This window comes from Dipteris shenzhenensis, chromosome 26 (assembly GCF_047967505.1).
Source record: "Dipteris shenzhenensis isolate YYH24624 ecotype China chromosome 26, Dip_SZ_1.0, whole genome shotgun sequence".
Lineage (NCBI taxonomy): Eukaryota > Viridiplantae > Streptophyta > Polypodiopsida > Gleicheniales > Dipteridaceae > Dipteris > Dipteris shenzhenensis.
Genome location: NC_141621.1, coordinates 40,131,363 through 40,142,039, shown reverse-complemented (window position 1 = coordinate 40,142,039; position 10,677 = coordinate 40,131,363). Strand labels below are relative to the sequence as shown.

Sequence of the window (10,677 nt, the reverse complement as noted above, 5' to 3'; positions counted from 1 at the left end):
CTCTCTCTCTCTCTCTTGCACGCACGCACGAGAGGTCAACTGCCCATGGCCTATGTTGATAGGTAGTAAGTAGGTGAGCTTGTCGAGAGAATCGAATGTGGTTAGCTAGCTTAGGTGGGTGAATGCCCAAACCACCTGAGTTGCCACTGCCGCTATTGTTGCTCCTCACTTGTAGAGTATGCTCTTAAATGATTACCTTACTTGCAGCTTTGGAGTATGTTGCAACAAGGGCATCAACAGAATGCTCGAGTACACCCTAAAACGTGTGAAGGGTTGAGGCAATGAGCAGATCATAGAAGGCGAGTTGACTCTTGGAGCTAAGTGAGGGCAAGGGTGTGCAACAACATGTGATCTCACTAGTGGGAAGCCTCTTGAATGATTACTACTACGTTTCGGCAGAGATTAAATTCAAGCTGTCGGAGCGACAGAGATTAAATTCGAGCTGTCGGAGCAAGCCATTTTCGGAATAGGAAAATGGCTGGCCTGTTGAGGTGAGTAAATTCCGTGACTTGGAGCCGTCGCGACAAGTACATCGCAAGCACTAGCGATGAAATTTAAAAAAAAAAATCCCTAGGGGATGCGAGGCAAGGAAAGGCATACATACATATAATGAAGTAGTGAAAAACAACAAAATTGACAGGTGAAATGAGTGAGATGAAGAAGAAGAAGATGAGATGGAAGGTTGAAAAAGTGCCGTGTCGTTCACATTGAATGGGGGGGGGAGCAAAGCAAACGTCAAAGCAACAGAAGTGAGCTAATAAGAAGAAGGTACGCTACAACAAACAAGGAAGCAAACTGGCTATGGCTATGGCTATGGCTATGGCGATGGAGATGGAGATGGAGATGATGGCTATGGCGATGGCTTCTATTCACCGGTCTCTGTTGTGACCTCGTTCACAGAGCTTCTTCCTTCGTCTTCGGCCATGGTTCCCTTCTTCCTCATCCTTCTCCCCTTCCTTAGCTTCGGCTTCTTCGCCCGCTTGGCCTCTCGCCTTCGCCCCTGGTTCTCCTTCCTCCTCTCCGATTGACCTCCAGGTTCGTCACCCTCCTCCTCTCTTCTCTTTCCCTGCTCTTTCCACCCTTTTGGGTTCTCTTCTTTTCCCATTTCCTTTGTGGGTTTTCCTCCTTCCTGCTCTTTCCTTCGCAATTTCCGCGCTTTCCTGCACCAATTGCTTCCTTCCAGGCCCTGCTTCGGCGGCGCTTGCTTGCCTTTCCCAAATCTGGCGTTCTCTCTTCCGTTCCTTCATTTTTGCGGGTGCAGAAGACCAGCTTCCAGCTATGGTTTCTGAGATGCCGGATGTGTTGCGTGTCCTCTTGTTACAGGAAAGGAGAAATGGCGGTGCCTAGTGCAGTTGCAGAGAAAGATGCTTGCGCTGATGCGGCTTTCTTCTTGCAATTACAGCTATTTCCGAGGTGTTGACAGTTGCTGCATAGGTTTCGGGGACATGCTGGTTTTCGAAAGATCAGGAATATGGTGGGTGAATCGAGCAGACGGGAAGGAATGACGTTTCATCGTAATTTGTCCCCCTTGAGCATTTCTGTTCATAGATTATCTTTATCTTCGCCCTCTACTTCTCCAACCTCCTACGCATCCTCTCCTGTGTTGACCCCGACTTCTTCTGCGGTCGATTTGGCATCATCTCCGTCATGCTCTTCCTGTTCCTCCACACCCTTTAGTTACTTTGCCTCATCCCGTGCGACAGATCCTCAACTTGACTTTCATGAACCCTTACTCCCTGGCCTTCCTGACGATCTTGCCCTTGCCTGTCTCCTGAGGCTTCCTTTAGCTAGCCAGGCGGTTGGGAGGGCCGTTTGTCACAGGTGGCAAACTATTCTTTCCAGTAATGATTACTTTCAGGCCAGGCGCAGCAGTGGCTATGCTGAACCGTGGCTTTTGGTTTTGGCATTTCACAGAGTGACTGGCAAGATCCAGTGGCAAGCATGGGATGCAACTTCTCGGTCATGGCACATTGTGGCAGCAATGCCATGCAAGGAGCGTATCTGTCCTCCCGGTTTTGGTTGTGTGGCCAATCCTAAGGAAGGTGCATTGTTTGTGTGTGGAGGTATGTCTTCAGACATGGATTGCCCCATGAACGCAGTTCTAAAGTACGATCTTTTCAAGAATCGATGGACTGTAATGGGGTCAATGTCAACTCCGAGATCCTTTTTTGCAAGTGGAATGATAAATGGCAGAATATATGCTGCTGGTGGAAACAGCACCGATTCCCATGAGCTTAGTTCTGCAGAAGTGTATGATCCTGCTGAAGACCAGTGGCACCCAATTGCCAGCATGGGAACCAATATGGCTCGTTATGATGCTGCTGTTTTGAATGGCAAGCTTTATGTCACTGAAGGCTGGTCATGGCCCTTTCTTATGTCACCCAGGGGTCAAATCTATGATCCAAGGTTGGATAGGTGGGAGAGCATGACTGTAGGGATGCGAGAGGGATGGACAGGGCTTAGTGTCGTCTTGGATAGTCATCTGTACATCATATCAGTACATGATAACTCAAGGCTGAAGTCTTTTGATAAAGACAGCGATTCATGGAAAACTGTGGCAGGTGCACCAATGCCATCTCACATGGTCCTCCCATTTTCCGTGAACACTATTGATGGCAAGCTTGTCGTTGTTGCCCGGAGCTTGCACATAGCAATTGGCACCATCTCACACTGTGAGGATGAAGACGGAAAGCTTTTGAAATCGGTAGATTGGCAGTCTATCAATGCCCCAGAGATGTTTTCCGATTTTGTCCCCTCCCATTCCGTTGTCCTTTTTGTTTAGCTTTTTAAAGTGTACTTTACTGAGCGTGATGCTCCCATCTGATATCGTTATATGTTCTATGTGTAAGAGGTTGTCAAGACATTTCAAGAACATTTGAGCTCTGATTTTATGTAGACACCTGATATTTCATTTCTGAGATTATTTCTTGATAAGTTGCAATTCACTTTTTAATCACCATTGCTGAAAACTTTGTTTGGGAGAGTATATAATAAACTATCATGTGTTCACAGGCAGTCGTAGCTTATATGGGCAAAATATGGTCTTGTCTCTTATCAGCCTCCTCCCTGGCTACCAGACTTTGTGGTGTCGACCTATATAATGATCTATCATCTGCATCTACCACTTGCGTGCTGATGCAGTTGGTGTGTCTGTCTTTGGCTTGTTTGGGGTTTGTTCATATTAGCCGGGCTTTAGGGCACATGCAGTTTACTGTGTGAGAATTTTATCTGTGGTATGACGAGCTGATATTGTTACAAAATTTATCTTTGGTGGTGTGCATGTCCTGTCTGCTAGCATTCGCAAGCATTTGTGCTTACAACCTTATGTACTGTTAGTTTAAGTTGCCTTGGAATCATGCTCTAAGGGGTCGTTTTCATTCTATCCTGATGTCCTCTCTGTTTGTTGGGCTTTTGGTTTTCTCTGCTCCTTTCCTTTTAATTTTAACAGTAATGTTGTATCCTGTCGCCAAAAGTTGGTGAGTCCCCTTGATAACTGCAAGTCTTTCGTTGCTAGGTTTGCCACAATATAGTCTTCCCAAGTTATTGTGGACTGGAGAAGGGAATTCTGAAATAGTAGCTGGAAGGGTTCTCTCTCTTATATATTTTTAGGGGTTCCTTCGATCTCTCTTTCTCTCACTTATGGGTGATCTAGGATATGCATTTTGTTTCAAGGTTGTTGCACTTTAAAGTTAACTCAGTGAGCGTGATGCTGTTGGGACTCCAATGTGTTTTTGGCTTACATCTAGCGTGAGATGGCTCAACAATCTAAAGAATTAAGGGCAAGCCAAGCAAGGCTTTTGGATGGAACTCAAAAATGCCAATGTTAAAAAAGGAAGGGCTAGTAAAGGCTGTCTTGAATTTAAATTCCTGGAGATGTTGCATGCCTTGTTCTGAGAAACCATCTTTCTTACTATATTGATCGTCTTTGGAGTAGCAGTGAATGTGCAAAAAGACTTTCTGAACTCTGCTTAAGAGCACAAGTGTCCACAATACTTGGTTTTTGGCTGCAACATTGGGTGCTTTGAGAGCAGCAATCAACAAATTGTGCAGTGAGAGCAATCCTGCACTCTAGGTTGAAGTGCAGGCCCCTCGTTTGCAATTCCTCGCAGTGGATTGCGGCTGTGGAGGTTTCTCCTTTAAAAGGGTAGAGGTTGGGATTGTGTCTTGCCTCCTTTCACGTGTACCATCGCCTCCATTGCATTTGATGGCAGCCTGATGCACTTGTCATCCCCAATTCCCTCGATCCATCACCTAATAATGCTGATGAAAAGGAGTATTACTAAGGGCCTCATATGAGGCAGTTCCCATCTCTTGGCCCTATTTACATGCAGGGGGGGTTGGCCGAAATTGGACCGAAGGACTTCAGCTTAAATGAGCACAATATTTCAACTCTGGCCAGGTTGGGACAGGGCAGCATGGGGCCTTGCAGAAGTTCTTTTTCAACAAAAGGCAGCATACTACTATGTATCGTAATATTTTCTGCTCTCTTTGCAACTATATCATTGACAGGCTGGCTCTTAGGACACGTACTTCGGACTCGAGACCAAGGCAGCAACATAATCAGTCAAGAAGTGTGGACCAGAAAAACCAGATGCAGAACGAGAACTTTCCTTAAAGGTATCCCCTTGTTATCATCCAATGTGCGCAAGATGCATTTGCCGACGGGTTACCATTTAAGGCGATTTTGCCAGTTTTGTGAGCCTAGTTCTTTGACAAATTTAGTGCAAAATCCAATTGTGCTAATGGTTACTTATGTGGGAATGCATGGATTTATGGTCGTTGTGTGATCATTGAACTATGCAATGATCTGTATCTACAGAGATGTGCTTGGTCATAGTACTGATGCTTGAGGCACCTGCAGGTTCACTTTGTGAAAATTTCATCTGTGGCATGACCAGCTAGTATTGTTATGATTCTCTCTTTGGTGGCATGCATGTCATGTCTGCTAGCACTCGAGTGACTTAAGATAAACAATATTGCTGAAACTCAACAAATTTCAAAGGAAGGTATGCAGACTTCCTTTTGGCAAAGCCCTCCCTTTAGCTGCAAGTCTTGATCATTTGTTTTGTACATTTGATGTCCCTTAGGATCCTTTTGCTGCATGCTAGTGTACTTGTTTTGGCTTGGGCATAATTGAGCTAGTCAGCTGATAGCGTAACATATATATTGACACTGATTTTGCAATGATGGGTGACACAAGATGTATATGCTTTTTTGGGTTTGCATTTTCTAAAAGAATTTTGCTCATAGCTCTGTTTATAGAGACTAATGAATTTCTTACTAGCCTTCTTCCTATCTGCTTGCCTTCTTTTGAAAGGTCACATGAATGAGCTTTGCTGTCACACTACTTCACACTATCAGTTCCCCTAAGAAGTGCAGTTTTAGTGGGAGTGATTAAGCAAGGGAGATATATGCTGATGTTACTTGTAGGGGATTAGGAAGAAGCCAATTGCAATTCAGGAGAAGTTAACTTGTGAGCTGAAGGAGAAGATCCAAATCTAGGAATGGAAATCCTAGTATAATGGGAATGCTGAAAAGCAGAAAAGCTAAAAGTAAAAAGCTTCCTTTTTAGTTTGCTAAATTAATACTTAGTTAATTATTCTTGACACAAATAATATTTGATTATTTTTGCCCTCTACCCCATACTCACAATTAATTATGCATATAGGCCTAGAACAGATGTAATCCTAGGGTTTCTAGGCTCATATCTTGCCCTAGACAACTTATGAATTTACCCAAACTAAAACCATTGGTTAGAACTTCGTATGATCTTACTCATGTGCATGTGAGTCATCAAGGTGCTATCCATTACACTTGAGCATTGTGGGTTTTGAAGATCACATCTGTGTCACGAGTAAACATTATTTGTCCTCATTAGGCCAAAAATCATATTCCACCACACCAAGGCTCACCCCTAAAGCCAATTTGAAGGTGTCAATATAGAGGATATCGTAGACCTTACGGGTATTTGGAAAATTTTTTGGGTGTGCAAAGCGTCATCGTTTTTTATGGCATGTTGATAGTCCTAATATTATATGGAGGGTGATTTGGTAAAGAGTGGTTAATCGACTTGTAATTTTACTGGTGTGATGTTCACTCCATTTACTAGCTTCTAACATCCCATCACTGGTTGCGACTATCCATGGATACTGAAGTTTCATCACCATACTTTACATTGTATAACCATGTTGAAGATGGTGACGGTAAGTATTGATGATGATAAAGTCATAATGGGGATGACAAGTTCACACAAGCGGAGATATGGTGACACTAAAAATGACATTGCCACAGTGGAGTTTTCAGAGGTATATTGAAGGTAGCATCCATGATTAGCCATGATACTCTAGAGAGGTAACCTCTGAACTAATGACATGACCTATGTAAAGGTCTTGTTGTAGAAGATAAATTTTTTTGGGTGAGAAGAGATAGTAAGCATATATGTAATGAAACAAATGGGAAAAAATCCATAAAAAATCCATAAATAATCTATAACTGTAATCTAGAAAATGCGTAGGTTTGTTGCATTTCTGTAGCGGAGATAGACTATCCTCATTCTCTCTCTAGCTCAATAGTAACTGCATCTGCAAGATGATGCACTCAATACACAAGTGATGCTGTGGATTTGAGTGAGAGAATCAGAGGGAGAGAAATGTAGTGGAGTTGGCAAGCTTGCCACTTAGCCATAGATCTAGTATAAAGAATCACCCTCAGTAGCCTGAGTGACACGACCCCAGCACTCCTGAAACCTCTGACTGCAAGCAAACACAAGAACACACCAAACATGAGGAAGAGCCTATCAAGCATCTAGGAGGCTGTTCGTGTGACCAAGTGCTTCGAAGACTCCAGAGTTGCCCTTAGTGGCTTGTAATAGGACTTAGTCTAGATTTTAGACAAGTGGCATGTTGCCAATTTGAAATGAGCTTGAAGCTATTGTAATATTTTTTCACATTTTTGGATTTAGAGGCAGCTCTACGTTGAATTGTGTACTCGAGTTTTCTCTCAAAGTAATAAAGTACCTTCGGGGGGTTCAGCCTGACATGTTGTCCTGGGCTCTAGCTGTTTGCAGAGTGAGGGAATGTGAGAGAGTATGAGAGAGAGCAAAGTGAGGGCAGAGTGGGCGTTCCCATTAGATTGCATTTGCACTGTTATAAGCAAATTCTATCATGGAGAGATAATCTTCCCATGAAGATTGTCTCTTAGAAACATAGCCCGAAGCATATCGTCAATCAATTGGTTAACCTTCTTTGTACAGCCATCGGATTGTGCATGATCAGAGAAACTCATACTTAGAGTAGTTTCCATTTTGTAAAAAACAAGTGTCTAAAAGTTACTTGTAAACTTAGAGTCCCTATCATTGACTATGTCGGAAGGCAAATGATATAACTTAAACAATTGGTCCACAAACTCGTGAGCTAACTGAATAGCTGATATGGTTGATCTAGTAGGTAAAAATCTAGCCATCTTTGTCAGACGGTCAACTATGACCCAAATGGAGTCATGACCCTTGCACGTTCTAGGCAAATCTGTAATAAAGTCCATGGAAATGCTTTTCCATTTATTACCTGGGATTTGCAATGGCTGTAATAAACCTGCGCTTCTAAGGCACTCTGCCTTAGTAACCTGACAAATCCGGCAACCTACCACATAGCTTTCAATAAATGCACGCATCTTAGGCCAATAAAAAGTATGTCTCACAAGAGACAGAGTCCGATGTATACGTGGATGTCCAGCACTAGGGGCATCATGACACTCTTACAGAATCTGGATCGAAAATTGGAAACATCTGGCACACATATCTATCCATTCCGGAATAGCAAGCCGTTCCTAATCATCCACTGACCTCACGTCTCCTGTATGGTAGGTGCCACAATCCCTGAGTCTTGGTCAACCATGGAGCTCCCATCTTGGACCTTCTTCCAATAAGAACTGAAATGACTATCAGTTGCGTAAAGCCCTCTCAAGGATTGAAATAGGTCTGAGGATATTTCCGTAAATGACATAGCATTTATAAACTTGACTTGACGTAAGGCATCCGCCACACTATTCATCGAAGAACCCTTTCGATAACGTATTTCAAAATCAAAATCATTTTTGTTAAGTAGCAAAGACAACAAATGAAGAAAGCGAAAGCAAGACACACTGATACACATCATAATGATAAGTGTTTATTATATTCCAAAGCTGCAGCGCAGATATAATAGGTCCCTGAGAAGAGGGAATATTATCACATTGAATACAAAATTGGGTGTCCTTGTCCAAAAAAGAGTGTGTATGATCTTTCCATCCAATTCGAATATCGTGGGTTTTAAACCACTCTATTCTGATTAACAAGTCCACATGTTCCAAGTGCATGACATAGCATGTAAGAGTAGCTGTGTAGTCTTGAATCCTGATAGAAAGTTCGTCGACCTTACGATCCTAAAACTGCTTTCCAGTTGGAAGCTGCACCTCGTAGGTGATCACTAGGTGTTGTGGACAGCCCCATCCTCTACACAAGTTTGTAGTTCACAAAATTGTGAGAGCTGCACGGGTTAAAGAGAATGTGAACTCTTTGGTCCCTTACTTCTCCATAAGCTCGGCAAAGGTCATGAGGGCCAAATAACGAATTATTAAAAGTGCAATTACAAGAAAGTGGGCAGGTAATGAGATTTACAGAAATACCTGTCATCGAAGCTTGGTTTGCTCCCTTAGCTTTGGTTCCTTGGCTTGCATGGAGCTTTTGTCTTGGTGCTTGCATCTGGTTCTTGCGCTTAAGAAAATCATTCCGAGTGTGGCCCGGCTCCTCGCAAATAAAACAACGTCCTTCTTTCTTTAGCTCAAGGGTGCGTAGAAAATGGGCTCTACCATTCTTCGTGAGAGTCGAATTCTTCTTGGAGGCTTTGTCTACTGACTTCGACTTCGACTCACTTGTACTAGTTGTTGACTGGAAGAACTTTCTCTTATTCTTCCCATTGGTGTCGGTAGTAGTGGTTCCCTTTGCGCTGGCCATAATATCGTCATAGATGCGCGCATAGTTCATGGCCTCTTGCAAAGTGGTACACTTGTTGTTCTTGATCTGAAGCTTATACGAGTCAGGCAAACCATCCATAAAGAAGCCCAATAAGGTGACGGGGTCCATCTTTGTAGATCTGGTCTGCGAATCACGAAACTTTTGAAGATAGACTTCAAAAGTCAAATTCAGGTTGGACATATCGAGGGCCTTGAGCTTGTCTACGATATCATAATCCTCCTCCTCCTTCAGAAACTTTCCTGAAGACCTCTTTAAATTCGATCCATATGGAGGGCTTCAGTCGGAGTTCCTTCCACCGCAATAGAGCCTTCCCTGATAAATACCCTTGTGCAAGTTGCATCTTCTTCTCATAAGGATAAGCGTGAAACTGGAAGTGTACTTGCCACTTGTGCAACCAAGTGTCAATCACCTCCTTGGTCTTGGATTTTTGATCACCGGGATAGGGATCTGGTGTAATATTCGGACCAAACATTGAAGCCAAAGCATCAACAGAGTGCATTAACATTGCTAGTCAAAAGCGTGATAGAGGCTTGAATCCCTTGGAGTTGCTGCGTCAACCCTGTTTGATTCGAATTAACCAGCTCAAACTTTGCGTCGAGAGCGGTGGTGAATTCACTGAAGACAGTTTTCGTATTCAAATCATCGTAGAGACTCTTGTCGTCCCCTCTGTGGTAATCCATGTCGTGATCACCCTGAGTGAGCGTGGGTTCTACTGAGTGAGCCATGAAGAAATTGGGGTAAAGGAAGGGCTGAAGTCGAAGTTGGAGGATATAACTACTTTAGGAAAGAGGAGGCAGCAGTGGAGACTGAGTCAAGGAGCAGGCAGTGAATGAAAAACTGTCACGAGATTGCAGCAAGAGGAGAAAGTGGCAAGGCTAGGGGGTGACGAGGTGACGAACTGAAGAGAGAGAAGGGGGGGAGCTGATCTGAACTGACGGCTGCAGTAGACCAGCCCTGGCTGACGGGATCCGGCAAAGGTGGCAGCTGAGGAGATGGCTTTGCGTGCGCGCTACTTCGGGTTGGAGCGTGAAACGACCCGAAACCTCTAACCTGCAAGCAAACACAAGAACACACCAAACATGAGGAATCTGAGCAGGCTGCTCACCACCCAACCATGACACCTATGGGATATGATCCCGAATCAAGAGATGTCCCCTCTGAGCCATGAGCTGAGCTATTGGCACGAACTCCCAACTAGATCCTGACCAGCTTGGTGTCCCATACCACCAGGTGGCGCCTAAGGAGCCTTGTATTGACAGGAAAAGAGAGAGGCTGCCACATGGACAGCATCATGGCTGTCATGTGGGCAGCACATCTAGAGAAGTACCTGGAGCCATCTAGGAGTATGGATCAGCACCATGGATAAAACGACTGGCAGAAGCAGGTCCAGGAGCAGATCAATCCTCATACTCTCTAACAGTATTTACCTCTTGTTCTTAACTGGTCAGATGTGTTGGTGTCCCTGTATTGACATCCTCTGGTGTGAAAGGCAAATACGTTAGACGCACCTACAAAAAGAAACATAAAAGATCAATACCTAGATCACTAGTTTCATTCTGAAAGATCAATCAAGAACAGAAAATCCAATGTATTTCTTGTAGGACAAGCACCTACCATTTTGTTGATAAAGAAAGAAGTACAAGAAATGCAGAGCTTGTAAGAAAAGA

At 43.7% G+C, this 10,677-nt stretch overlaps 1 pseudogene across 1 annotated transcript; it reads left to right on the top strand.

The window, feature by feature from the left end:
- The first annotated feature begins 720 nt into the window (after positions 1–720).
- Positions 721–2,934, top strand: LOC147885063 (F-box/kelch-repeat protein At1g30090 pseudogene; annotated as a pseudogene). Its single transcript, XR_015543571.1, has 2 exons — positions 721–1,035; positions 1,324–2,934. The product of XR_015543571.1 is annotated as an F-box/kelch-repeat protein At1g30090 pseudogene (transcript).
- Positions 2,935–10,677: the final 7,743 nt, after the last annotated feature.